General features: G+C 40.8%; 1 protein-coding gene across 2 annotated transcripts in view; it reads left to right on the forward strand.

Moving 5' to 3' along the window:
* Positions 1–6,514, forward strand: part of borcs7 (BLOC-1 related complex subunit 7) — a 1,032,483-nt gene that overhangs the window by 903,511 nt on the left and 122,458 nt on the right. The window lies entirely within an intron of this gene.

Raw genomic sequence — 6,514 nt, forward strand, 5'->3', positions numbered from 1 at the left:
CTCTTCCTGAGGTTTCTACCCGTTTTTTTCCCCGTTAAAGGGTTTTTTGGGGGGAGTTTTTCCTTATCCGCTGTGAGGGTCATAAGGACAGAGGGATGTCGTATGCTGTAAAGCCCTGTGAGGCAAATTGTGATTTGTGATATTGGGCTTTATAAATAAAATTGAAAATTGAATTGAAATTTGTTGTTTTAACCCATTGACCTAGGGGATGTATTCATTAGCTGAACCACATATTTAAAGAATAAAGAATGCGTAGAACTTCATTGCAATTAAAATTTTTAGTTGGAGTTTAACACTCCATCTGGGCTGGCACAAAGCCAGGGCTCGGTGGCACTTACTACCGCTCCTCTCTTCTCAACAACAAAACCACAGCTCTCAATCCATGCACGGCCCACCTCCTCATTCTCCTGGCCATGCCTGGTCGCAGAGTTCCCATGAAACCTAGGAAAAAGGTGCTCTCTGACAAAATTGTTCGGGTTTGTAGTTGCATGCACAGGGACCTTTTTTGCTGAGCTAGCGGTTATTCTCAGTTTACATCCATCAAACCACAAGTGGGAGGCACTCTGTGTTTTAGTGGCCTCCTCAAAACTGGCAATTTTGTCTTTATCCAAGTTTACATACATATGGTAAAATGACATGCATTTCTGGCACTGCATGTCAGTGCCATGTTCACCATGAGACTGCTGAAGCTGTGTGGGAGCTGCTGGGACCTGATCTGGTTCAGCAGAGATGCATTTGTGAAGAAGGCTGCCCATGGGAACATTAGCCACTTCCAAGCTCTTCTTGAGTGCTTCATGTGAGCTGTAGGCAGGGGTTGGTGGTAGAGATGGAGAGGTAGATGATGAGTTTACTGGGATGTCAGCGCTTGCTTTGTGGTGCTTGAAACTTATATGGTTCAGTCTTTTTGGGACTAAATTTCGCTGCGTCCCCGAGTTCCAGTGGCACTGCTCATCTGTGCAGGACAACCCAGTCAGGCCTTTAGACACTGCAAACTGCACCTTTAACAAAGTGTAAAAAATTAAAAAAAAAAAAAAACAGTTATGCAGTTTAATATTTAACAATCCTTGGTTTCACAATACTTAGAAAAGATTGACAGTTCTGTAGTAATCTTACCTGTTTGATGTCCTTACCCAAATTGCCATTCATGATTAGATTGATATATTTAAAGAATCAACCACTAGAACACAGCAACTGACCGTGCTTATTTCTATGTAGTCTTGATCAATTACTATTATTCAAAATAATTATTATTCAAAAACTGCTGACGAAGCTTAGAAATCGCACAGCGGCAGAGTGCCATAATTGTACTCTTATTTGTACAGTGGTGAAAAAGTATTCATATCCTTTACTTAAGTGTTAGTACTGAAACCACACTTGCCCTGCATTTCCAATGTCCCTTCGCTAAAAGTAAGATTTTACTGATGTATTGTTTAAGGCTGAGTTCTTTTTGAACTAGTATGTCTACGACTACAACAAATGATTATTTTCATTACTGATGAATCTGCAGATTTTTTAAATATTTGTTATACCTTAAGCTCACAAACATCTTACCTGGTACCTCATATTTGTACTTGCGTACTGTACTTGAGAAAATAAACTAAGTTAAGTTCCACCACTGAAATCTATATAGACTGATATAATACACATGTATTACAAATAAAATTGTGGAGACAAAATATGCTTAATCTTGAATGACCTCACCTCCCATTCACCACACATGGATGACCTCCTTACTTACCTTTACCTGTACAGTGTCACCAAACATGAGATTAGACTATTAAGTATGTGGATACGGTTCACATTCTGTTGATAAAAGAAATATGTTTATATATGTTTATATAAAACAGTGTCATTTACAAAATTTAATCTCACAGATGCCTGAGGAAACAATGTTTTCATTAGCTCATACTAACATATCAAACAAAAACAAATAAACTGGGGGCTTCAATAATAATATAACTTCAATTTACAAATTGCATCACCAGCTTTCTACATGTCAGACTGTTACAATGTGTCAAACATGAACCCAAACACTATGAGCTATAGGCAACAATTATCTTCATGCTTTGATTTGATTTTCTCCAGCCGTGCGCATTTACACACGGGTACAGCAGCATAACTATTATATTATTAAAAATCTCCAGACACGTCGACGTGATCGGTCAGGATCTAATGTTAATTAATGTTTTGTTCTACAAATCCAAAAGCTTGTCCATGTTTACACAGTGAAACTGTTTGGAGTAAAAAAAAAAAAAAGCCATCTTCTTGATAAATTCTGAGCGCCATCACAGCTGTCTAATAAATTTTATTTCAGAAGCTAAAAGTTTAATTCTGTTTCCCCTGCAGAGTTTCCTCTATCCTGTAAAGTTTATAACTACAGTTTTTAGTTTTACTGCTTAAATGTCCCACAGTATTTGCTACAGTGACATTACTGCGCGCATGGAAATGTTAACATTACTGAAAGCAATTTTAAGGATTAACTTTAAAAATTTGAAGTTAATCGTTAAAGAATAAATCACCTGGAAAGCTTGTGCTGCTCCACATAATTTAAAAGGTAACTTAGCCTACACAGAGCGGTGGAAATGTCCGTGCAGCTGCAGACGGGTGCGGCTGGATGATTGATGTGTACATGCTGATTCAGGTGCTATCAGAGCTGATCCGCGCATCACTATGGCTTAATAATCAACTCAGTCAACAAATCAACCCGTCCTGTGTTAGGAGTGTATGTCGCTGACAGAAAGGAAGAAAGAAAAATAATAATAAAAAAAAATAGAAAAGCAGCGTACACCTCACATATTTATTTCTCACAGTTGCGCACACGTTTGGCTGGCATGCAGAAGCACCGTCTGTGTGTTGAGGGTGCGAGCCGCAGCTTCAGCTGCTCAGGTAGAGAGGCTGTGTAGCCCGGTGTGTTTTTTCGCTGATTCGGAACAAAATTTGCTTGTACAGTTAGCTCCGGTAAGGGAAAGCGGCTGACCGGAAGTCACGCACAAAAAAACGGAAGTTGATCACTATTTACTTCCGTGTTTGAAAAATAAGGTGGATAGACACTGTAACAACGACAACACGTTGGAATCCCCCTAATGGGGCCCCCTACTAGCTGCTGCTTGCGAGTGGCTAAGTAGGGTGACCAGACGTCCAGCACTGCGTGGGACTGCACAGCATTTCTGTCTCTTTTCACACGTCATGCAAATTGAGACCATGTCCCACATGATTGGTTGCCACCCGCGCTAGCATTGTTGGAGTACCGTAGTACTACGGTACCTCACGGTACCACTACTGTGGGATAAGTTCAAAGTCCAATCACAAGAGCGTGAGTGTCCATGCGCAACAGCGCAAGCAAGCAAAACAAATCATTCAGCACACTATGCAAGTCCAATTTCAACCAGCAACAGAAACAAAAGGCGAATCCTGCCAGTTGTGGGTTGAACGGGGGTCACAGACGCCGTATTCCTGTCAAATACGCCGCAAGATAAGGCTTACCGGCAACGGGGAAGTCCGGCTCCAGGTCCAATAATTTCCTCTTTGTTGATTTCACGACTGCCCAGAAATACCTGAACAGCCGAGCCGTGGCGGCACACAGGTGTGGTGTGTCAGAGGAGAAACGAGCCATTCACATTACTCTTTGTGGCAGGTAACGGTCCACAAACCTCACCACACTTTAGGGACTGTTCTTTACTTATGGAGGGACTGTTCTTTACTTGTCAGGGGATTTTTATTTTATTTATTTTATTTCAATCCCCCCTCTATGTTAATCACTTATTGATGCTGTTTTTGAAGTATGAATAATTCAATAAGTAATTTATTCCATTGAAATATCATTGATGTATTATAGAAAAGTGATTTATCTTTTTATAAATGACAAAAGGCACATCTGCCTCATTTTTGCTGTGGTATCGTGATACTACTCAGAACCATGATACTTTCACTGGTATCGTACCGTGGGTCCCAATTTTGGTACCGTGACAACACTAGATGTCACAACCATTCCATTCGGAGTTGCGCAGTGAGGCGGCTCGGGTGCCCCACTTTTGGGAGTGGGGGAACACTGCTCTCTCAGAGGCCCAAAGTGTTCCCCTACTTCTAATTTTACAAATTAAGCACTGCACAGATGTACTTGTAAATCAAAAGCTTAGCCTCTCTGCTCAGCTCCCTCTTCACCACGACAGTCCGACGCAGTGCCCGCATCACTGCAGATGCCACACCAATCTGCCAACAAGACCCCAAGTTAGTGGGGCAGTAACTCATTCGCATCCCAGAGAGGACAATCCACTGTTTTCCGGCAGAGGACTAGGTCCTCAGATTTGGAGATGCTAACTCTCATTCCAACCGCTGAAAACCACCCCAGTGCCTGCTGGAGGTCACAGTGTGATGAAGCCAACAGAACCACATCATCTGCAAAAAGCAGAGACGTAATTCTACCATTTTTTTTTTTCCCCTGTTAAAGAGATTTTTTGGGGAGTATTTCCTTATCTGCTGTGAGGGTCCAAAGGACAGAGGGGTGTTGTATGCTGCAAAGCCCTCTGAGGCAAATTGTCATTTGTGATGTTGGGCTTTATAAATAAAATTGATTGATTGATTGATCAAATTCTCAGGTTCCCAGACCAGACCCCTTGCTCCCCTCGGCTGCGCCTCGAAATCCTCTCCATGAATATCACAAACAAGCAAAAAAAAAGACACATACCAAGGTAAAATACTAAAAGCCTTATACTACAAGTATCATAAAAAGTAATCATCCTAAATATATTTATATATATGTGACCTACTGTAGGAGTATTGGGTGGTGGAGGAGCAGTGATGCTGCAGGACTGCTGTGTAATGGGGGATGCTGCAAATCAGTGCTGAGTGGACCTTGGTGAGGCTGAAAACATAACAAGCTATGTTTCAGTATTCCAGCAATCAGAAATCATACCTCAGGTGTACTACACTGCATTGTATATTGAATAACATATGGAACAACATTTGAAGAACTCATACTGCAGTGATGCTACATGCCTTATGTCAGGAGTGTTGCAGCATGAGGGCCAGTGACGTCATAGGTCCAGGCATGCACAGTGGCGCAGGGGCCCTCCTCTTTTTGACCACAGCACAATATGCAAAGATGGTGGGAACTGCATTTGCTCTAAGCCTAGTCTTGCCCTTTTTAGTCTTGGCAAACTCTTCTTTTCAAACTGTGCCTGCAGAGTGACTTGAGTTTACTTCCCACCCACAACAACTCAGTTTTGTCTGCCCACATACATATCACAGAGTGGTTGAATACACACAGTATTAGGGAACGCTTTATACTTTTTGGACTGTGATGGCCAAAGCCACACAAAGTAACAGCCAGAAGTGGTAATATTGTTCACACATACACCTCACTACTTTGTTAAGTACACTGGTTAATTTTATTTGCAGGCAACCACCCCCAAACAATTCATATCCAAATTTAAATCCACACTTCACAGTTTATTTGATTTATTATCTTCTTGTTTACTATCAGCCATATACTGATTGAATGGAGTGCACACATTTTCACATTGTAGGGTTAGAATAAGTAATTTTCTGTTATATTAATCATTTTTGTCCTTCCTTGTTTGAGTTACCGTGCTGGTGGGAGGTCTCTTGCTGGAGAAGCAAAGGCGTGGCTAAGGGCAGAGAGCCGCTTAATTCTGTGGCCAGCTCATTAAGCAAAACCATCTACTACCATGTCAGAGGGGAGATTAAAGTTTAGTTAGCTTTTTCCTTTGTATTAGTTCTAATTACAGGTCCATTTTGTTTTCTCCTTTTTGCATTAGCAAGCCACTATATATGTTCCCTCATGTTTCGTTTTGTGAGGTCAGTTTGTTCTGTTAATACCTTCTTTTGTTGCAGTTATTTTGGCTATAGTTGTACTATGTTGACCTCTTTTATAGGCCTAGTTATTAAGTTCTTGGTTTGAATTGTTTTTGCATCTTTTTGGTAAATAAAAACCCCATTTTTTCTAACAAACCTGTTTTCTTTCATTGCCTCACTGCTTGGTCCCTGACATGGACACATAATAGTCTCATTACGTATCAAAAGGACATTTCCCATTTCCTTAGGTTTAGGCAACAAAAGGAAGTGCATTTTTGGAAAAAGAAAAAAATCTCCATGGTTTGGTTGAAAATAACTATGGATTTTATTGTTGTAATGTCACAACATACCTCATGTGACACACACATTCACCTTCCATCTCACGGTCTCAATCATTGCATTCGGACCGAATGCAATGATTGGTCGGAGTTTTCTCCTGTCCTGTCTGTCTTCCCCATGTGGAGGCCTCCGACTGACATAACCGCTCGCCTAACGGGAGCGTATCTATGTTTCCCGGGTTCTATGTTGCCCGCTCAACCAAGCGGGAAACATAGAACCCTTTTTGTGTAAGCAGGGAACATAGAAGCTTACGTATATATTGGTATTGGTATACGTATATATATATATACATACATACACATGTACATATATATACGTATATATATACATACATATATATATATATACATATATATATACA

This window comes from Epinephelus moara, chromosome 19, assembly GCF_006386435.1.
Source record: "Epinephelus moara isolate mb chromosome 19, YSFRI_EMoa_1.0, whole genome shotgun sequence".
In the NCBI taxonomy this organism is placed as follows: Eukaryota; Metazoa; Chordata; class Actinopteri; order Perciformes; family Serranidae; genus Epinephelus; species Epinephelus moara.